Genomic DNA, 24,137 nt, shown 5'->3' with positions numbered 1-24,137 from the left:
ACAACCACTGCAGCTCGAAGCAACACAAGTGGGCAGCTCAACGACATAATGAGGTGTTGACAAAACTGTCAACATCGCGCAAGGGCATAGGTTTTGTTTTAACATTTAGGGTGACACATATGAAACAGTGGATTTGTAGGTCCTCTGCCAGAACATTTTGAGAGTCTGGTGAATTTTTGTGTTTATGCATCTTTTTTTTGTGTAAATAATTTTGTCAAAAAGGGGGATGCGCATGCTCTGAAAAATGACAAACCACAAACTAAAAAGAATTTTGTTTGGATACTGTGAAAAAGCTTTGGAACATTTTTTATGTCACATTTTGATTATTAAGCTTCCATATAACCGCATAGTATCTTAAATATGCAAAATATAAGATGACTAAAATGGCAACCCATTTTAAAAATTAATGTTGAACCTTGAGTCGCCTCAACAACATGGTGAAATGTGTCTGAGACAGTGTTTGTCCAACGAAAATGTTTCTAGAAAGCTCTGTCTGTTATTGCTTTATGTTTACTGCCACTAAATAAATCTGTTGATGCATGCATATATCAACTTTATAATAATAAACCCTGCACACATACACAAGTGTTTTCATTTTGACCAGACCACAGTTAAGTTTAGCAGAGCTTGTCTGAGCACCAGACTCAGTGTGCCAAGAGAGATGAAGGTCTTTTCAGGTAATCATATGCAAATTATTAAAATCCATATCTGTCCATAATTTACAGTGATTATGATATGAGCAAATACAAAGGATAAAGGTGTCTGAGTTGTCCCACTGCTGACAGGTGCATCAGGAGGGAGGGACATGTCAATCAAGTGGGAGTGTCTGCACACACCCACACAGTCGTGAGAGGAGGTCTAATCAGGGAAGTGGGAACACCTGTGTGAGTCAGTCTGCACCACCTGTGTCTTACAGCTATGATTAGCACCGCAGCTATGTCGGTGGTAAAATGGCGAACAAGATATGGTTCAGTTCATTGTTGAAGAATCTTCGGATATCCGTAGTTTAAATGCATTTTTTATTTTGAACACAAGGGAGCAACGATGAGCCCGACACGGCTGTGCAGCCAGTTTGAGGCAGAAACGACGATGAAGATGTAACTGAATATTTCTTGGAGAGTTAGCCACAGGTGAGATTTGTGCTTTATTTATGCTTAAAAGATGATAGTGACTCTCTGTGTTTGAAACCAGGATACTAAGGACATGCAACTAATTTATTATGCTGGCTAAACATGTTCAAATGTTACAGGTTAAAATGTCCCACAAGTCGCAGTCAGTAAGTTTATTCATCTAAATAAAACATGCTACAGTGTTTTATGCTCTTAGTACATTTAAGGTAACTAGTGTTGTGGAGGGAACTACATGTAATTAAACTAATAATGTCTAACAACATTTTGCAGTGGCTTGTTGGTAGATCAACTACATTAATATTTGCATAATGATTCAAGTGGTTTTATGACATTTATTTTTGTTGTTGCCATTTTTTACCTCATCAAATTCAAATGGCTCATCCAGATCCAGTTGGTCAAAATCGGGTAGAAATTCACTACTCCAAACAGTCGCAGTCGTAAGCTCGCTCCAGTGGTAACTTCCTGCAGCAACTCAAGTCTTGCGAGATCAACTGCCATAAAACACTATAGACTGTATAGTAAAACACCAAAGAAGAAGAATCTCGTGAGACCAGGCTTTCACTCTCTGACTGAGTGTTTTGACTTGCCACAACAAACGTGCGAATTTTTACCCAATTTTGACCAACTGGATCTGGATGAGCCATCTGAATTTGATGAGCGCCCGTATTTATTTGAACACAGAGTACACGGACACAGAGCTCATTGAAACTGAAGAGCGGACGAGGAGAGAGAGGGAGCAGCAACAGGCAGAGGAACATGTCTGATGTTAGTAATTATACTAACAATCCAAGCCTATCTGTGTGAAAAAAATGCACTTTTAGTGGACGTATTTTGACGTTGTTTGACGCTGTCTGAGTGCCCTATTATTTAATATAGCGCGCTCACGGGCTGCAGGCAGGTCAGCCCTAGCTTCATACTGGAGAAATGTCACATATTGAACATCCTATCACTCATTTAGACAAAAGGAGATCGGAAAATAGGGCCCAGGTTGGAAAAAAAAAAAAACAGTAGTTCCCCTTTAAGTAAAATAAACAACGAAATGTCAGTGAAGACCTGCACGCCCACGGGCACAACTACATTTGCTACCAACAGAAGTGTCCACTGGTGGCAAAAAAATGACAACTGCGTCAGTCTGCAGCTAGCAATGACAGTTGTGCTGTGCAGGGTGCCAGGTGTGGGATAGGGATCATTGTGGGTCAGGCTAAAACATGCTACAAGTTTAAATGTATCAGGTTAAAACATGCTACAAGTCGAGTATTACACTAAAACAGGCTACAAATTCAAATGAATTTGGCTGAAAAACATGATGTAAGTTATAGTTTATTAGGTTGAAACATGGCTGAACAAGAAAGAAATGGTTCGACTATTCCTAGTGGTTACTCAGGGAAAGAGGACTTACTTTAGGCATTTGTGTGTGTTTGTGTGCGTGTGGGAGACTGATTGAGAGTGTGTGTGTGTGTCTGCCTGCTTACAGCTACTTACCAGGGATATTATGAGGGATTAAGCCTGGAATAAATTACAATAATTTCACATTAATCCTTGTACGTTTGTTTCTGTGACGTTTGTTTTAAATTTGACATTATAATTCCAGCTTACTGCCGGGGGAAACCATCATAACATCTGAGGAAACCTTAATGCCAGCCACCACTACATGCTGTTAGCTAAGGTTCACAAAACAGATTTGGTGCCAAAATCTTAGTGACTGGGAATAACTGCACGCTTTCTGTTGGTTTGAGTCCAGCTGAATTCTGTACGTGTTAAATGACGAACTTTGATAGCTGAGACTTGGACAACGTAAAGGGAAAACCCACAGAGCCTTTCCTAATTCAAAGCACCAACTCACGCTATGCCTCAAAGTCCTCCAGATCTGCCAAGAAAATTAAGTACCTCAGTGCGTATGTATATACATGTCTGTATGTTTGCCTCATTCCAACATGCATGTACTGTAAAGGGGGGAAGGTGTTGAAAACTAGCATTGAGAATCCTTGTGTCTGTTCTCCCACATGTCTTCTCAGTTCCCCTCCCCTTCAGTCGTCCTCTCAGAGAACCCCATCCATCCATACATCCATCCATCCTCACTCAGCTTAAGCAGTGCTGTCTGTTCGCCGTCTCGTTGTCATGGTTTCCATTATGCTTCCTGCCTGCTCTGGTTTGAAGGACAAAACGCTGATGATGGTTAGTCTTTAGAGGCGGAGGGAGAGAGCAGGAGACAAAACAAAGGAGGAGAATGTATGTATATATGATGTACTTTTTCTTTTTTGTCGCTGGTTGGTAAATGTCATCTCGCACGCAGATAAACATGCACACACACGCTGTGGTCTTCGATCCACATCCCCAGGGTTCCCGAGAAGGTAGAAAGGCAGCTTTATGCCAATACCCCCTTTGGCGTTAGATGTTTAGCTCTAGCAAGCCTTATCTTTTAACTGATCAATAAGCAGGTGGTACGGCACTCTCTATGGGATAGGCTGCAATCACACAGGACTGCACTGAATCAAATGAGCGCGCACCAGGCCTGTGTTGTGCACACTGTGTAGCAATACAGGAAAAAAAGGACTGGCTCTGAAATCTAAAACTAGCACTAGTGTGTGTGTGTGTGTGTGTGTGTGTGTGTGTGTGTGTGTGTGTGTGTGTGTGTGTGAAGTCTTCAGACTGTCAGAAATTAGGCTAAAACGGTGGACTTTATTTAGCTGACCTGGTTGGAGAGTGAGGAGGAGTCAGCGGAGATGAGTCGGGAGGGAGACAGGCATGGAGTGTGTGTGCTGTGGTGAAAACAGGAAGCAAAGAAAGAGCTTAAAGCTCAGTCCTTTCTCCACCACACGCATCACCCCCTCCACTGTGTGATTCTCTCTCCCCCCTCACCCCGCTCTCTTATTGTAAGGTTCTTAGGGCCTTCCTTAACTTTTAATAAGAGTCTTTAATAAGTCCCCAGATCATGGCTTGGTCGGTCAGGGCTTCTATTTCAACACAGCTCTGCTTAATCTCACTCTAAAATAGATCTGCTCCCTCCACTCTCTTACTCTCAGCCCCTCTGCCTCCTCTGTCTGTATTTCTCCACAAGATTGTAAAAGTATTTAATAAACTACTGGGGGATCAAGCAAGGTTGTATCGTCCTCTGTGGTTTGTGTGTGTGTGTGTGTAGGCAGCCTAGCAAAGGTACATGACTGGGGACGTGCCAGTTTTATTTCTATTAAGAAGGATCAACAGGAATGTTTTCAGAGGGAAATTCCTCAGTTATCACAGCGATGAAAGGCAAGTTTGGCAGTGGTGAGGATGTGTTTTTTTGCATTAATGTATGAAGTGATGACAGCCACGCTGAAAATGTAAAAGTCAGGTGAAGTCAGAATTAGGCCATGTAGAGATTTAGTCTAATTGTCCCTCCAGCTAGTGATATGTTTGGCCTCCTGTGACTGTACCATTCACCGAAAGTGACTCAACCATCACACACACACGCACACACTTTGAATTTCTAAATCGGCTCCTAAAATGTGTTATCCGTGCTGGAGTTCCCAGTTTCCATGGTCTTCATGGTGATGCCATGGTGCGTCTGTGTGTCATACTTTAGTTTCAGTCTCTTTGGCCTACTTAGGCGTGTTGTAAGTAGCACACTGAGCTGCTTCTTCTATCCCCGTGGACTCGGGCTGAATAATTGAGTGGTGCTGAGGCCGGGTAATAAGCTACACTGCTGCTGTAATAACCTCCTGGACAATGTGTGTGAGTGTGTCAGTGAGTGTGTGTGCTCATGTTGCCTGTGCGCGGTAATGACTGCTATTACTCCAAGGCTTGGGAGCAGACACATGCTGCTTAAGGAACCAGACATGTTATGTGAGCATGTGTGTTTTTGTGTTGTCTGTATGCAGGTTACAGGAGTAAAGATGCACAGTCTGTTTTGTGGTGTTGGTGTCTTTATGACTCAGACAGAAAGGAACCTCCTGACTGTCAGTTTAAGAGCAGGTGTCCTCCATAAGCTCCTCATGCTGTTATAGCCAGGTTCATTCTGCAAATATCTTATTTTATGTTATGTATTTTTATGCCTCTGCGCTGGCATCAGCCGTGGCTGGAGGCATTATATTGTCTGGTTGTCCTGTTCACATGAATGCAACATTTCAAATACACTTATAAGGAATTTTCAAATTTCAAAAGTCCACTTGGACAGTGAGGCACTGATTAGAATTTGATGGTCAGAGGTCAAGGTCACTGTGATCTTGTGTCCATCTCATTCTTGTGAATGCAATATTTCAGGAACTCCTGGAGGGTTGCTCTATTTTTTCATCTTGCCTGTGTGTCCTTGTGTCAGTCCGTCCTTTCTAACGTCTGGGGTTTTTGCAGGTCTGTGAATGCAGCACAGCTGGAACTCTTCTTTTTTCCCTCAGTAGCAGTTTTTGGAGTTTTCAGTCATGGGATGGATAATGTATCAGTCGATTAGAGCTGATCAGATCAGCTGGATGGATGAGAGGAGCAGCTATCTGTGAGTCAAAGTTTCACTTTCACTGCGTCTGTCGTTCTGCTGCGTTGTCTGCGCCCTCAATCTGTGGAGCAAAAATAACCGAATGCTCACCTGGATATATCCCAACAGTGCGTCTAATGAATGGTCCAGTGACAAAAATAAAACATCTAAACACTGCAGCAGATGCTTTAATCATGGTGGCCTGCCTCAAATAAATGAATGTGTGGGGGAAACCCTGTTGGTTGTCCACCTTGAACCGGTGCTGATTGTGTAGCTCTTCTGTGCTGCCGGGTTCAAGATGTGTGAAGCATCCATTTTTAGAAAATGTAGTTTCTTTGCAGCCACATCCATATTTGAAGCATTGTCAGCTGCCAATCCTGCAAATTGACCTGGACACAAATGTAAACTGCAACTTGACCGGTTGGAGGAGGCTGATAACTGCGAGGCAGGAATTCTAGTTAATATGTTGATGTGCATATTTGTTGCATTCTGTTCCGTTCTGTCTGGTTGGGACCAGGAGGGTGCCAGGTTCAAGTCCCCATCTGGACCTAATGTGGAGCATGGACTGATAGCTGGAGAGGTGCCAGTTTGAGCAAGTCATCACTCCCCAACTGCTCAAGACGCCTGTCCATGGGCAGCCCCCCTGCTTTGACATCTCTTCATTTAATGCATGTATAGATCCTGTTTGTGCATGTGTGACAGAGTGGAGAAAAAAAAAAAAGGAATTTCCCTTCGGGGATTAATAAAGTATTTCTTCTTCTTCTTCTTCTTCTTCTTCTTCTTCTTCTTCTTCTTCTTCTTCTTCTTCTTCACCCCACTGACGGGTGTTGTCACCATCGCTAACAGCAACCCCCATTTTCTTTTGAATTAGTCAAATGGCCATGACAAACACCTCTCATTTTATTTCTATGGATTTCCCTTTTTTCTCTTATTGATTTATAAAAAAGTAAACACTTGCTAAAAGCTGTTGCTCATGCAATTGTGTGAAATATTGTGTTGAATGACAATAAGCTGAATTTGTCACCTTATCCCAAACTTCACGTACACTCACTGGGAAAATAATCCTGTTAAATAATTAATGTTAACTATGATAATTGTCATGCAGACCACTATGACCCAACTTCAAGAGCAGAAGTTGTTTTCTATCAACAATATTTTGTCTACCCCCCACTTTTCTGCTTCTCCCTCCTCCTGTGTGTGTGTGTGTGTATAACTAAGAAACACCCCCCACTGTCAAATGGTACACACCACTCAGCAGTTTCCCCCCCGCCAAGCACCAGTATCACTGTACAGCTGAGCGAACCCCTCCCCTGCTGTAATCTCAAACCAGCATCACTTAGAGCCCATAAATTCTTGATGCACAGTCCTAAACCTGGAATACTTCAAACCCAACTCTCCGCTTCACTCTGCCTGGTCCCCTCCCATCTCTCTGACTGACTGATTGGCTGCTTGTTTGATTTGTTGATTCCATTCAATAATTCAAAAGTAGAATCATAAGCAAAATCCAGGTGCTTACCAGACAGTGTATATAACACCTCCTGATGCCACCATCTTTCCTCCTTCTGCTTTGTAGCTCTCGCAGATGAAAGCGATGCCTCCTGGTTACTGAAACATGACAAATCAGAAGGAGAGTGGAAGAAAAGCCATTTATCAAAAAGTTGGAGTTGACAACTGTGTTTTCCTGCAGTGTCGCACGTAGGTGAGTGTGTTCTCTCTTTTGGCTTTGTGTACACTTTGAAGTGCACGTCACTTGTTCTTGTACTCGGCGTGTGTTTATGAGAGCTGCGGGACTAGAATTACTGTCCCTGTTGTGTTGCATGCAACAGTCTGCTGCAGACAGACTTGCAGACATTTCCTCTTGGCAACCTGTGTCACCCTCCCTCTCTCCTCTTGTCAGTCTGTCCATGTCTCCATTTTGTTTCTGACGTTTGCTCACCGCCTCATGTTGACAACCAGTATAATAGTCTGTCATTCAATCACCTTGTTGCTTGGCTTTGGCTGCTCCGCTAACAAAATCACCCTGCTACCCAGCTAACTAACTTCTGAAATCACACACACTCGCTCTCACACACACTCTTGAGTTAAAGCTGTCTGTGTGATGGATGTGCACTCTCAGACAGAACTGCTGTGTGTTGCATCTTAACCTCCAGCCTCACCTTCAGGCTATACCCACAACCAAGGCGTGTGTGTGTGTGTGTGTGTGTGTGTGTGTAAGGAGAGAGTGTTTGATCATGAATACTTTTTCTGAAAATACAGTGGAATGTGTGAAAAAACAGGAGACACAGGGACTGACACACACACACACACACACACACACACACACACACACACACACACACACACACACACACACACACGCTCACACACGCTCCTAGTGGCTGATAAAGACCTTTTTGGCAGAGGTTCTCCTCTGTGCTGTGGGCTCATTAATGCTCTGAGTGTGTCCCTGTGACTGAGGACTAAGCCCTCAGCTCTTATCAACAACACCAGGCCTGGTCGGCTACACACGTACACACCAACACCCTCACGCGCACACACACACACACACACACACACACACACAATGGATTATGAAGAGTGTGGATAAGTCGCCAACATCAGCTCCGATATCCCCTTACAGGACAATGACAGACACCCCCCTCCCATCCCACTGTCACAGTCAGTGTGTGTGTGTGTAGGGTTGGTGGACGCACTGCTTTCCAATTGATCCATTTGTATTTGTTGATCCATCTGTACACAGTTCCTGTCATGGATAGGTCATTTTGTGAGTGTGTGTTTGGTGTGAACTTGGGCATTGTTGGGTGTGTCGTCTCAACACAGGACGACAATGATGATCATGCCTCTTCTTCTTGTGGGTGCTATTTGTTTCCGCCAGCACACACACACACATGCAAGCACAAAGTGTGGGGTTATTTACATATTTATTACTGCGCTGTGCTTGTGCTCCACAAATTGATATTGTGTGTGTGTATGTGTGATTAACTGGGTGTTGGTGCAGAGTAATGTTACAGGCCTGGTTCAGTGAGGACAGTGTGGGCGGCTGGTGGTTTATGGCTCTTTCAAGTTGGTGTGTGTGTGTGTGTGTGTGAATTGTTTGTTGTTCCCATGTATTGTTAGAGCCCTCAGGCGATATCTATTCAGCTTGGTGGAGAATTATTATTACTTTATCCTCAGGGAGAGCAGAGGTGACGTACTGCAACACCTGCCACCCACCACCACTCCCTGCCACGTTCCAACATACACACACCCCACACACACACACACACCTCTGCAGACTTGAGGCGTCTTCCCCTTTTCGTGTATTAACACCAAGGTCATGGCACAGCCCTCCAGGACAAATAAGCATTGATTCTTATATCTTTTTTTTTTGCACATGATGATGAGGGAACAACATGTTTACATGCAGTCGCAGGATTTTTTTTCTGTGCAGTGTCTCATTGCAAAAAAAATTTCCTGCATTATTAAAAAGTCAGGTTTTCAGGAATGTTACGCTGCGGTCTCATTTTCAATTTATACATTTTAACAAATGCTATTATGGGTTTTGAGTGGATTTTATTAGCCCGGAGGTCGCAACAATTGTTCTGCCTATTACAGACCTTCAAGTAGAAACATGCAAATCACCAAAATTGATGCTGTAGTTTTAACAACAGCAGCAATATTATTTTACATCTTCACACTCTCAGTTCTTGCTTTCAGCCTGAGGGTGTTTTGAAAGATGGAGGGGACTCTCCTCACATCAAATCCCTCTTCCCCCTTTGTCCAGCTCTCCCTCTTTTTCTCCTGCTAAGAGCAGCAGACGTTGAGGTCTCAGCATAAAAACTATATTTTTTATTTCATTTTGAGCTTTTTAATCTTGGCTCTCTGTACAAGAGTACAAGTGGACCGGATGTCCTCTGGTGAGTTCAGATCTAATCACGTTGAAAGGCAGCCAGTGTAGCCTGCAGCGCTCGATAATTGGTTGACCCCAGAAACACTCCAACTCTTTTTGAGGATTTGATATTTTACGGCTGATGCTAAAATGTGGACGGCTGGTACTAACGATGGTTCTCCCTGCTTTACTGTCTAAGTCATCAGATGGTCCTCCCAGATTTGGACCAGTCAGGCGGCCAGCTACTTATTCACAGCTATGTTACCATTAGCATGGCTAATTAAAGACTGCATCTGCGGCCTGGAGAGAAGGAGAGGCAGAAAGGGCAGGTTTTAAGCGAGCAAGAGGCAAAGCTCTGTCAGTGAAGCAACACTTGGGGAAGGGGCCGAACTTGTGGACACATTCTGAAATTACAGTTTGTCCATTTTCTCTTCAGTGGTTTGTGCTGATTTTTTTTTTTTTTGCACCCTGCCGAGGCTGTAGAGCGTCATTGTCTGTTTGCCTTTGTGTGTGCATGTGTTGGTGTGTGTGTGGTTGTAACCCTTGGGCGTTTCTGGTGCACGCGAGTGTTCCTTTTGTCTGTTGAGGGAGTTGAGAAGCATCTCTTTAATTTGGTCTATAATTGAATTTGGCCCATGGGCATGCCATACTCTTTTGAGAGATGGCAGCAGATGAGAAGGGGATGAAAAGAAGTGGCAGAGGGAAAGAGAAGGGGACAGGAGATGAGATGGCAGAGTGGAGTGGAGAAAAAGGAGGTGGCAAATGGGTGGAAGATGTGTAAATGTACAGAGGTAAAGAAAGGAGATGTAGGAGGCTGAGGGAGGACGCAGTATTGCATCCTCAGTCATCTGTGAGACTTCATAAGGACTGTGTGCATGGGCTGGCAGTCAAGTCAATATGACATATGAATATTGCAGGAGCCATTCTCTCCCCTCCTGCCCTCCTCAATTATTAATGTCTGGCTCAGAGTTGGCTCAACTTTTACTTGAGGCCCTCCTCTCCACTACTCCTGAAAATAAGTGAGAAACTCAGACATTTGGACAAACGGACATAAAAACAATGGAAAAAGGAGCCCGCCAGACAGGGAGAGATCTACCGCCCAGCGTGCAGGGAGCAGAATCAGGCGAGGTTAATCTACTCATAATTTATTTCCACAAGAGAAATGGAGCTCACTGTTTGTTTTCTGCAATGCATTGTCAATCCAAACAATCCCAAAGGAAGGAGAGGTCTGTTCCAAGAGCCAAAGGCAAGACCACAGTGCCTACTACAAGCTGCTGCAGAAATGCAGTTATCAGCCATTTTAATCACCTTTTATTACTGGATTTAAACAGGCTGCCAAGTTCAGAGCAAAGCATTCTCAATTTCATGCATGTCTGTGTGTATAAAGTCTTTTTCTCCACAGGAAGAATGTTATCATAAGCTATGCATGCTCTTAAAGATAGAGAGGTGCCAGGTCATTGTAGTTTGAGGCAACATGTTTGATATCAAGATGACTGTTATAGTATACTGCATTCTCGCTGATGTCTTGATGTTGAATCCTTTTGAAGGGTGTGGAAGAAACTACAGCTCATGGCCTTTTTGAAAATCAACACTGTGGTGTTGTGTAAGGGTGCTTAGGGTACATCAGCCTCAAAACGGGTTTAACAGTTGGTTAGAAATGTAGGTCACACGCATAGTATTTTTAAATCTATAGTTCTGAATGTGGTTGTGAAATGAGAACATCTTTATAAAATTCTTTTCACTTTTAAATTGTAGATCAAGCCTGAGTGTGTATATCCCATATGGGTTCTCTCTTTTTTTGGTGACAGATTTAAAGATGAATCATAGACCCTAAATAAAATGGGGCGGCTCGATCCCTGGCTCCTCACACGCTGAAGCACCCTTGGTTTAGACACTGAACCCTATATTGCTCCCAATGGCTGTCCCATCAGTGTGTGAGTGTGTGTGAATGGTTACTGAGCAGCACAGTGTATGGTAGGCTCGGCCAACAGTGTGTGAATGTGTGTGAATGTGACTCATAGTGTAAAAGCGCTTTAAGTGGTCGGAAGACTAAAAAAGAGCTATAGAGGTGCAGTCCATGTTTCCATTAACACATACAGAAAACCAGTCGTCAGTTTTCATGTTAATTGGTCATTATAGAAACTGTGGAAGGTCAGGCTGAGTCATCTGTGCAACAGGTGTAAGTGCACAGACCTGTGAGGTAGAGGTAATTCAGCGTCACACCGGGCTTTAATTGGCCGCAGTCGATCCTCGTGTCAGGCAAGGTGGAATGACCTGGTTGACCCACGTGTTACTGGCTACACTGGTGATGTGCCACACATAAATTACACAGGCTGTTTGGAGGATAACCATTAAAATGAATGATAACTCGTGTCATTTCCAATTTGTGTTAAGTATTATTTAAAGGCATTAAAGCATCACATTAAACGAGCAAGTGTGAGTGTCACATCAGATATGTGAGAGCTGATAACCTTAAAAGTAATGCATGCGTGAAATAAAGTTTTGAATAGGTCAGGGCGGCTAAATTAATACAATGTGAGTGTTTGTCCTTGAGTAACACCATCGCTGGGCAGACTGTTGCCATGACGCCAGCCAGGTTGCTGACATTAGGCTCCTGTTGACCTTACTGGCAGGTGAGAGAGGAAGGTGCGTTGGAGGGAGAGGATGGGCTAAGAGGTGCTGTAGTGTGTGTGTGTGTGTGTGTGTGTGAAGGCTGGAGGTTGGGCTTGGTCAGTGTGATTGACGGGGTGTTGGCAGGGCATCGGCACGGCCACAGGGTGACCTGGGCGCAGGAGATCTGCCCCAGCTGGGTATGGGAACTCAGAAAGTGGATGTCAAGGTCTCCCCATGCTGTTTACGCACTCCACACACACACACACACACACACACACACACACACACACACACACACACACACACACTCTGCCTGTGTTTTGAATGTTGACCTTGTTGCGCTGACAGAGTTAGCAGGAGCAACACCTCTCTTTGGCAGCATCATCTGTTTGTTTAGAGCACTGCAGTGTGTTACTGTGTGTGTTTCTGCACTGCCTGTGTAGTTTTGGTTAAACTCCCACTGGACTCTGAGGAATGGATTCAGCAAAACCAGAGAAGAAGAATAACAAGGGTAAAAAGCAACAGTAGGTTTGCAGTTTGTCTGCCGTAGGCTCACAGTGGATGTTACAGGACATTTTTGGAGAACTGACTCTGGCTCAAAGAGCAGAGATTCAATCAATTCAGTCTTTGAACTGAGCTGATGAAGGCAAATTGACAAGTTGAATGTATGCAGGCTTAGTTTTTGGACATGCATATCTATTAGATTAGATCCCCGCTGTGAGCAGCACCCACAGAATACCTGCAAGTGTGTTTGTTTCACAGTGAAGATAAGAAGAGAGTGAGCTGATGTCTTCATCAGCCTGAGAGGCATCACACAAAGAGAATCGGTGTTGCTCTGTGAGTGTTGCTCTCTATGGGAGAGGGTGATTTATTTTTTAGAGCATGTGCACCATAGCTCTGCGTATTGAAGCTAAACACATGTTCAGTGCCGACTCCTTAGAATCTAGTGTCAAACTGTTCGCACTGACAGATGGTAGTGAACGGTTGGTCAGATTCTTAGTCTTGGGTATTAACTCAAATATTTCTTAATCTGAGTGTAGACAGTTTTCTTACAGCAAAAGTTGTGTAAGACATTAAATTTGTAGGAAATATTCAAAGTGGAAAAAGTATTTTCTCAACCCTGATTGCTAAATTTTAGATTAAATATTTCTTTTGACTTCTCTCATCTTGGGACCACGTTAGAAATAAGTGTTCTCACTTAACATCATAATAACATAGCCCTTAGATTTGTGTTTTTTAGATTCATACATAAATGGAAACAATCAAAAACTCAAATGAGTTTGTGGACTGGACCAGTCTGAATATTCGCTGCAGGATATTAGAGTCGAAATACTTAAAATTTAATTTCGATGATGGTGTAGTGCGTCAACTCTCAGTACTTAAGTCCGGCAGGCAATTTCAACCATGATTAAAAAGTTACTACAAAAGTACTATTTGAACGGGATTAGTTTTACATAGGGATGTGGACTAATGTCAGTTTACCACAGGATGTCTGTAATATAAATGTCCGATTCGCACGGGACAAGAAATCTCCCTAATTCTACCAGAGATGGTAGTGCACCCTGGCGTCACCTCCCTGTCGGCATGTGTGTCCTACGTTGCTTCCTGTAAGCATCAGCTGAAGGATAATAATAATTAATGATTAGCCCATCATCGAAAAAATGCGCAAAACTAGTTGTAAACGCGGAAAAATGGTTGTAAACAGGATGTGACGAAATATTGTTCACACGGGAAAGTGAAAGTCGCTGTAATTTTTACTGACATTACATGCGGCATTCGGACGGGACTAAAATCCCTGGTAATAATTACTTTACCCCACGTCTCCACGTTAAACTAATCCTGTCCGAATAGGGCTAAAGACTAATTTGTTACCTGTCCTTCTTTTTTTGGGAAAAAAAGAGATTAAGTTGTTTTCACCACCTGAACCTGTAATCTCTTCCATATGTCCTCTGCACATACATACATACACACACATACATACACACACACACATACACACACACACGGGTCTCCACTTGCTCCCACTGTACAAAAATAAAGCCAAAATATCACAGATGTGACTGCTTCCATCTTGCACTGGTGGCATCATTTGGAGTCAGAGTCTGTGCACTAGTGATCTCTGCTGAATTAAAGGGCCAGTTTGAGTTTTTTGAATTGTGGCTGTATGAGATACTCATTTATAGTCAGTGTATTACATTCAGTAAATGGCGGTCGGAGCGCTCCTTGTTTGCAGAAACAGGTGGGACTAGCATCCCAGAAACTCAGCTATGCATTGCTGTGGATAAGGGTTAACAGCAAATGGTATTTTAGCAACTTTAAAAAGGCCTACCTAAAAAAAAAAAAAAAAAAAAAAAAAAAAAATCAATCTAAGTGGACGCTATATTTACATTATTTGATTATAACAGCAACAACAAAATGCCGTTCGCTTTTAAGACAAAAGGTATACCATAATGAACCAGAGTATAGAGATATGTAGAGGTGCTGATGTCTACATTCAGTGTAACTAGTCACAGATGATTTCATTTCCTTGTTTGAGCAGCCTGGACAAACACAAGCACACACCATCTTAGAAATCTTTAGAAAGGTGAGGTTGGTTTCAGTCGGATTACGCAGCAACACCTTCTGACCTGAACGGCTGACCTGCAGCATAATACAGTGCACAGTTGGGCATTTTTGCATAGGAATATGGAAGTTATGTGGTTGAGAAAATGTAGTACCAAATGAAATGTAGCGTCCAATTAGACTGATATAGATTTTTTTTTTTTTATTTTAGGTTGGCCTTTTTATAACCCTAACACACAGCAATGCATAGCTGAGCTTCTGGGATGCTAGTCTGTTTGGTTTGTGCAAACAAGGAGCGTGCCGACCACCATCCACTGTATGTAATACACTGACTATAGGTAAGGCTCTCATACAGCCCCACTTCAAAAAAACTGAACTATCCCTTTAACGTCCCACTACACATCTGTCCAACTAATCGTGAGCAGCGCCATTAGTCCCAAGCACACCACTGTCGATCATGACGTTACGCCCTCTGTTTATGGCATCAGATAACTAATTAAAATTTATCAGAAAAACAAACGCTTGACCATACATCAGTGTGACGAGACCTACGTAAAATGACAGAAACCATCTTTATGAAATAATTATTTCATGCGCACTTTGATCGTTGAGGTTGGCTCATGTCCAACATGAGGGGGGCGGGGTTTATGACCTATACTGCAGCCAGCCACCAGGGGGTGATCGAGACTTTTTGGCTTCACTCTTGGGAAGCTGTTATATCATCCATCATATAACAGATATCGATATCATATGATTGCGACAGTCTTATGACAGAATGGTCAGGAATGCCAGTTCCCATAACCATAGTAACTCACCTCTGCCTGCATGCGCATGGCGAGAGAGGAGAAGGAGAGATGCTTTGCTGCTGCTACGAGAGCTGCTAACTGAGATTACTCTGAGCAGCAAGTCGCTAAAAGGGTCTGAAATGTTCAGGGCTACTCATAAAACATTCGAGGCTGTAGCCTCAGACGCCCTGCAGGCTGAGCAATGTCACTCTTCCACACTAGTGAAATTTTTTTAACTAACTCCTCCATCACTGAGCCGGTAGGAATGTCTCTCTCAGCCATGCTTGTTGCTGTGTGCGACGTCATTACATCAACATGTGGAACATTGCCATTATTTTGATAGGATTTTTTTTCAATCATATAAAAAATTACGCCATATTATTGTGAACAGTATCATATGACACACCTCTACTGTGCAGTGTGAGTCATTCTGTATGAGCGTATGGCTAAGTGCACGTGTGTGCTTACATTCAGAGTGGCTTAAATGCCCTTATGTGTGTGCAGCAGTGTCTCTGCCTGTGTGTTGCAGCTCTTGTAGCAGTGATTGACGAGGAACTGTGAGTGTGCAGTAGGAGCAGAGCTCAACCCCATCTGACTGATCTGTAAATATTCCCTGTTTCTGCTGCCTCAGCAGTCTCTGCTGGAGCACAACACATGGATCACATTGGCAGGGTACAGGCAGGGCGGGAGTGGGGGTATGTGGGGAAAGCTAACAAGTATAAGCGAATGAGAGGGGAGGCAGGGAGAAAGTGTGGGGACTGGAGAAATGGAGGAGTGGAGTGTTGGAAAGAAGGGGAGCAGGGAGAAAAGAGCGGGGCTGCAGAGCTCTCTTCATCAGAGCTGCAACATTGGGTCCTCAGGCCCTGCTGGACCACAGCCAGCACCACACAGCAGCAAACACAGAGCATCGACTCCCTCTTTCTCCCTCTGTTGTTCTCTGACTCCGGGCTCCTCTGTCCTCCTTCCCTGTGTCCTCTTCTCTTAATCTAAAGGCTTCGCTATGGATAATACGGGTAGAAGAAATGGATGACAGAGAGAGAAGCTTATAGTTGGAATCAGAGAAACAAGAGTTTGTCAATCAAAAAGAAGTTTAGCCATGTTTCAATTTAAAACATGAAATATTCAAAGCAGTCCTTGAAAAGTAAATCTTTTAACACATCAGAGTCTCTCACTGATGAATTATGCTTCATGTCAAAATTAAGCTTTGCTGTTCCAGGCATCCAAGCTGCTTTTGAGTTGTTTACCATTTAAGAAATGCAACCATTAAAGCCAAAGCAAATAGATGGATGGACAGGTAAGAGGACCTGAAACAGAAAAAGAAACAAACACATAAAAAGAGTCAGATGAGGTCGTCATCTGTTGCCTAGTTCGCCTCTGTCTTTTTTGTCCTCCGGCGTTCAGGCAGTCTCTATCAGCAGTGATGGTGAGAAGCAAACGCTTGGCTTCAGATGAAATGGACATATTGATATTAAAGGCCGATCCTGCAGTGGAGCGTTACTGGGTAATTTTCTAAAGTAAAAGGACATTTTAGTCATGACCTTTATGAATCTATTTCTTTAGACATTTCCCTCTGATGCACACACACACTCACACACACATCCTCATATTCACATTTCACAGCATCGACATGCCGAGTGTTTCGGGGCGGAACTAAAATCTTTTAAAGCCACTTTGTAAGGTTGGTCCACTGGCTAATTCCATTCAGTGTGAAATGAAATTGTGAGCTTCTGTGAGGCTTGTCCAAGTCTTGATTCGGAGGCCTGCAGCTCCTTTAAAGGAGGATTTTAAAAAGAGCAAAGGTTTGACACAAAGTGGCTTTGTTGATTGCGTGAAATTAGGTCCTGCATATGGGCTTTTTACACTGCTGCTGCTCTTATGCAAGACCCCGTTCTCCCTCTTATATAAAGCCTGCTAGCATTTCCATTACTCTTTGACAGAAGCATATGACAATAGCTTTCCTGTGCGGTAATATGATTACATTAACATGGAGGAATGGAGCCAGTTGCTTCCAGAAAGCTCAAATCAAACAGGCTGCTCTCTGAATGGCTGCTTCAGTGCATTTAACAATAAAGACAAACACAAAGGGACAACTTCCTGTGTCAAACGAGAGCTCAGTAGTTTATTGTTTTAGCCTTGTGTGTCTAAAAACAGATATCTGCATATGTGTGCAGAGTCTGTAGGTAATGGGACAAGATTTCGGTATTGCAGATGTTTGTAGTCCAAATAGCACTGACCAACTGCGTTTTAGTGCTTTGTAAACAGTCCGTGTAGAGAGGTGGAACGCATTGGCTGACATGCAATCTCCTAACCCATTAGCTATAATCTGACAATAATTTATCTTTATAGCGGCTTTTTTAAAAACTGTGTCTGCATTAATATGCAAATATCTCTTGACAGAGATTAGCCAAAATGACAGGTGCATGGAAGAGAGTTTTGGCCCAGATATCTGCTGGCTTCACCAGATCTCCCGCAACATTGCTGTTGCCTCAAGAGGCTTATCGTCGTCAGACAGATAGCTGACTAATTCTGAGATTGACACTCTTATAACTAGTCTCTGTGTTCTTTTCTCTGTGTGCATGCTCTTAGGTCAGTTCTTTCGGCCCAAATGCAGCGGAGACAACAATGCTCCTTTGCTGCTGATGAACATTGCAAGCATCCTTCAAAGGGTAAGAGTAATCAGCATTTTAAGCAATGTCTTTGTCGTGATATGACATGCACAAGTGATGTGTGCAGAGCATGTTGAGTAAATAAAGGGGGTGGGGGTGGGGGTGGGGGCATCAATTCAGGCAGCATTTTGCAGGTGCACCACACCTCGAGAGTGTGTTTGATGTAGTTCAAACTGCTTTTGAACTTCTGTATTTTCTTCATGCTTGGGTTGAAAAGAGGCTGTCAAAATCCCATCTAAAGCTTACTGCCACAACAGCTCCAGACTGACACTACTCTCCGTGGATATTATACACAACACTCTGGGACACTATGGAGTATTATTGGACACCATCAAAGAAAAGCAGTGATGGCAGGCCGCTTAATGCAGAGCCATTCACTGTTCATGTTTTATATGGCTTGAGTGAATTTAAAGTCGACATACGTTAAACAAATTGTTTACTGTGCAACTGTAATAAGAAGAAAAACAAACAACTAAACAGAGCTTAAAAATAATGTAATCAAATTGTGTATTTGCAGAATATGAACAGGCTAACTGTAAAACCAAACATCCCTGCACTGCATGCTACATATCAGTTAATTTCATACTTCAATTTCATGTAGTTTTTACTTAATCCAAGATCATGTTGTTGCTGCTTAACCCCAAGCTGCTTTATTGTTATTTTTGCCCATTTTGTTCCTTTGCTGTTTCCTAATATTTGCTGATGCAATGACCCAGTTTACCCACAGGGATCATTAAAGTTTAATGTCAGAGAAATTACCTTCATAGTTTGCAGTTACTGTTTCACTTCTGTAAGACAGTAAGTCAGCACTCTCCAGGACCGTCATCAGATACATCTGTGTCACCAACTCAAGAGCAGATGCACAGAGGGGATTTTAAAGTGCCTCTTTGAAAGTTAGAATTTATACTGAAGCTTCTAGGTTGTAATTTATTCTGAAGCTTCCAGGTCTGTTTTGTGATTGTTTCGGTGTTAGTGGTGCTATCTGTGTGCATGATAGAGAGGCTGGTGAAGCTCCATTCCAGCACATCTCGGAGACGTTCATCCTCTGCTCCATCTGTCTGTGTTGTGGCTAATGGCCTCCTATTCTGTCTGAGAGCTGGGCTGTTACCGCAGCTGATCTCATTGAGCAGATAGCAGAGCACTATTCACAAGTTTACAATACAGCTTAATACACTGAGACCGTCTTTGATTTGACTTTATGTCCTTATCAGGTTTCTGTATTAGGGTTATATGGATGTGTGTGTGTGTGTGTACAGTAAACGTGTTTGTAAGCATTGATGCAAGCGCGGACATTAGAGCGACTGTGGTGAACCCTTTTAGCCCCTCTTTGCTTTTGTGGCTTTACACACAGCAAAGGGTCAGGCCAAACAAACCACTCTTAACACTGTTACACTTAACTGCGCGCGTGTGTGTGTGTGTGTGTGTGTGTGTGTGTGTGTGACAACAGGAAGAGAGAGGGCGCATTGTCACCTCGATATTGACCCCAACTTGTCCTTGTAATTAACAGATAACCTTTAATGAGGCATTGGCCTCACAAGCCCTAATCACGGAAATGTCACATTTATCCAGGCCGCGACACATCCTGGGCCTACACATACATGCACACATAAATATGCACGCGCACACACACACACACACACACACACACACACACACACACACACTCATGCACATACGCATACAGTGGAAAATGTGTTAAAAGTGTCCTGTCATGCCCTAAATGTCATCTGACTGTAATGTTCAGGGACTGCCTCTGTGCTCTTTGCAGATGGGTTGTGTGGGTGTGATGGGAACAGGCTGGGAAATATCAGCCTGTCACAGTGTGTTGTCATCCTGTATTGAGAAGAACAGTGAGCTGAGCACATGAACAAATTAGTTTAATCTGACGACAGTTTTGATTGAATTAAGTATGTCATAGCAGAATCCATTCCACACAGTTAATATCTGATTATAGGAACTGTTTTCCCCTGAGAGGACAATGTCAGAATCATTTCATAAATATGAAAATTGGGAAACAATTATTCTATAAATGAGCGTTCAAACCCAACAGGCACAATCTGTCGGGCCCATTCCTCTTTTCTGTACACACACAGGACAAAATAAAAATGTCATGTCATGATTATCCGGCCCAAAATAAGTGTCATTCACAATATTATCCCAGTGATCATCAAAATTAGGTCTGTACCCGATTCAGTCAGTCAAATCAGTTTTGGCTGTTCACTATGAATGTTTGATTCTTTTTTTTTCCCCCATATCACGTTTTAAACTTTGAACAGGGTTTAGCAGGACGTTCAATGTGACAGTGACATTCATTTATTATAATAAACAGGCTAACTGCATTAATGACGGATCAGAAATGTGCAGCAACATCTTTTGCCAACACTAGACATCAAACAAAAGCCAGAGACCGTGTTGCATTAAGTTGCTGCAACCTTGTAAATTCACAACTTCTAAGCTGAGAGAACATACTGTTATCTCGGAGCCTTGCGGTGCAGAGTCGCTCCTCCATCGTGCTGCTGCCTGTGTGTCTGCAGCTGTCTGTACCAAAGAGTATCGTGAAAGTCTGAAGCGCTCCCTCCGCAGCAACTTCTGAGGACTAAAACGTCCTCAGAAGTTCACACAGCACAGCACGCTGGCTAGCAGAAGAAAAAGGCTGCTTGACTTGGAGCAATTTGAGTCGACTGAGGGGTCTTCTGATGGCACTAACACACACTGCAGTAACATTACCTTACATTTATCAAGAAACAAATGTCTTTACTTCATAATAAATAGGACATGCATTTCTTTAGTGAAAAACAATAAACAGTCTTTAAAAGGCAGACTTTTCAAGAATTTGAAATGGCATTGGATCTTGCAATATAAAATACTGTATGCCAGTGCTTCATCAAGCTATCTGGCATTTTTTGAGGTTGGTGCACACACAGCGATCTCTTTAAGTGCTGCTGGACAAGATATTCACTAAGGCTGGGCCGGTGGATGTGTGTGAGCCAAACACCAGACTGCTATACTGAATTGTACCACAAGATCTAGTCACACTTGGCTCTGTAGCCACTCCCAGATGGAATATAATGACACCATGTCCCAACAGCAAATGTGTCCGAATATCAGGTTCCATTAGAGCTCTCGGTCTAAACTGAATCCATTAAATATGCACATCATGTAAACAAACCACATAAATATCAGCTGTGTGCTTGAGATCATACAGGAGACGTAACTACTTAAAAGATGAGTGAGTACTTGCTATCTTTGTTTGCTTGTACTTTTTGAACAAAATAAAAACACATTTTATATTGTAACATTAACTGGATTTTACATGCAGAATAGCCAAAGGCAAGCCTAGCTCGTTAATAGTGATGGTCACTTACCATAACAGAACCTTAAAGCTCCCTGGCAGTCTTCCTCCTGCCAGATGCCACCGTATTTTGTGTTTTTGTGGAGAACAAAGGTATCATAGAGATAATTCCTCATTTCAGCTTGTGTGAAATGTGTATGTCAGCCGTGTTCAGCTCAAGTCGGTGCACAATGTAGCTTGCAGCCAGTTAGGACACCTCTTTCGTCAGCTTTAAATCTGAAATGTTGCCACACTGGTGCAGTTTTAGTTCTTTTGACTAGCTCTGCCAAGTATAACGGGTGCCACTTGTTCCCCCTCCCGCCTTCACTTCATGTTTCTGCCCTCAGCACAGGTTGCTGATGTGACTACTTTTTAATTTTCCTTTTTAATTTTAAAACGTATGATAATGACAAATGCTGGTTCAGCTGGTTTGCATGAAATCAAACTGGTTTAAGCTCGTACACCTGACTGGACCGGCAAAATCGATCCAGCTCTTTTATTCATGATTATCCAGATAACGAAGATTCACCACCATCCAACCAACTCAGTGTTTTTGTATGGCGATCTGCAATAAAATTGTACGTCGTCCCATCCCTACTCATAGCATCCCTTCGATCTCGCCTCCCCTGTCTCTCTGTCTCTTTTCTGCTTCCTTCCTGCTTCCTATCTGGCCTCTCTTTGAACACAAACAACTTTTTCTGACAGTCCATTTATGGGGAGGTAGATTGATGTGTGTGAGGTTTCGGTGTTTTTTTCCCAGACATACACACTATAAAGAGGAAACTCAAACACACACGCGTGCTCACACACACAGAGGACTGTCTCACATCCAGCCAGATATCCATCAGGGAGCTGTTGTTTGTAAGGAGGTTAAACTCTGCCCTGGATGTGGTCACTCGGGTAAGCTCTTGAGCTGTCATTTTCTTATTGGGGCTAAATAGATTTTCCAGTTTTTCGCTGAGAAATAAATAAACGCCCAGTTTGACAAAAGCAATAAACTCACACCTGAACCCTGATGTCACCTGATAGGTTTGTGGGGCTCTCATAATCTTCTGGAGACCAAAATGCTGATTTATTTAAATACCCATGAATATTATAATGGAAATGTATGGATGTCTCTTTGATTCAGTGAACTGCAGGCTGGGGTTTTGAAGAGGCAAATAGGCTTTCAAAGAGTGACATACAATAAATGCGTTTGGCTCTACAGAATGTGAGAAAGATACTGATTCTATACACAAATATGTACACATCCAGCGAACTTTATAGCTTGTTGATGTTAAAGGGGAAAAAAATGACATGTTTGGCTATTCATTGGCTCTGCAGCAGTGAGTGAGGCTGTGTGAGTGTCATTTCACTGTAAATCGGTTTAGAAGTGAAACTGTCAACTTGCATCAAGCAGATACGTGACGGCCTCTGAATCTTGACGAGATGCGTGTGAAGCTCTGTCGGCCGTTCTGCACTGCAGCCTAATGCAGAGATGTACTCATGTACTGTATTGGTCGCGTCCCCCACCCTTGTGCACGTACACACACACACACACACACACACACGCCAAGTGTCAAGATGTACGAACAGACACAATCACATAGATATTCCCCCTGCAACTTGAGCTCTCGTCACGCCTCCCTGACTTTCTCTCATTGTCTGAATCCGAGATGAATACACACTCAAACACACACTCAGAGACACGCACACAAACAAACACACACATACACAATTGCACAAATTATACCACCCGTACGAACACGCTCTTCTTTAGGTTAGAGGACAATTTGTTCAGCATCTGTGAAATTAGACATGGGTTTACAATGTAGCCTTTTCAATACTGATTACTGTCATACAAGTGTGTGTGTGTGTGTGTGTGTGTGCGCGCGCATGTACTTGTGTGTTTTATTCTGAAGAGAGTTAAATAAAACTCAGTTGTGTTTTTTTTTAGGTTCTTTTGTGAGCAGGCAGCGAGCTTCAATGATAATTCAGGGTTTGCACACGAGGAGACTCGTCTTAATGTACTGTGTATTTATGGACCCATGACATGGATTTTCTTTTTCTTTTTTTGCTTCATGCATATAGCCAAAACACTCCTTCATGCAGGACTGCCTCAGGCCTACAAGGATCTTTTAGCCAAGACTGAAATGCTCTCCAACCTCTTTTCATTTTCTGTCAGTGAGCCATCTATTCACAAGCCAAATTTACCATTCCAGTTTACTGTAAAATTTACTGCAAAATACAGCCTGTAGAATATGTGCTGTTTTGGTGTATCTATTTGGGGAAAAAGCAGTGCTTCACATTTCTGTCTGCAGATGCTGAAAGGCCATATTACTGTATGACAAAGTGAGTGGCACTGAAAAATACTACACAGTGTACCATGGTGAAATATAAACGGATAGAGTTGAACAATTGAATTTAACAGTAATGTTGAGAACCAGAGTTTAAAGGAGCTCATACAGCTTCATGCCCTAAAACATTTTGCTTCCTCCATGTCAATGTCGGTTCTTTCTCCAAGTAAATATTACATTTTGTTTTGGTTTGAGAGTGTGTCTGGGATTTGAGTTGCATGTGGTAAGGTTTTTATGTCTTTATACAACTTCCAGTGCAGCAGAAAATATCCATCAGAGGTGTCCGGTCGTGCTGTCTGTGGCCACCAGGGTTGGAAATGGCACCAGCCACCAGCCAAATGCTGGTTAAGTATGCAAGTGGCTGCTACATGTGCTTCACTCACCAGCCAAAAAATCGTTAAT

At 42.9% G+C, this 24,137-nt stretch overlaps 1 protein-coding gene across 1 annotated transcript in view; it reads left to right on the top strand.

Annotated features, from left to right (window-relative positions):
• The first annotated feature begins 883 nt into the window (after window positions 1-883).
• dab1a (DAB adaptor protein 1a) overlaps window positions 884-24,137 on the top strand; it is a 353,945-nt gene continuing 330,691 nt past the window's right edge. Inside the window, exons 1-3 of the mRNA XM_049588158.1 lie at window positions 884-1,130; window positions 7,148-7,273; window positions 17,989-18,068. The gene's annotated coding sequence lies outside the window, so the exon portion shown is untranslated. The remainder of the gene's footprint in view (window positions 1,131-7,147; window positions 7,274-17,988; window positions 18,069-24,137) is intronic.

This window comes from Epinephelus fuscoguttatus, linkage group LG10, assembly GCF_011397635.1.
Source record: "Epinephelus fuscoguttatus linkage group LG10, E.fuscoguttatus.final_Chr_v1".
In the NCBI taxonomy this organism is placed as follows: Eukaryota; Metazoa; Chordata; class Actinopteri; order Perciformes; family Serranidae; genus Epinephelus; species Epinephelus fuscoguttatus.
Note: the sequence above shows the minus strand (reverse complement) of the source record. Positions and strands in the feature narration are given on the sequence as shown.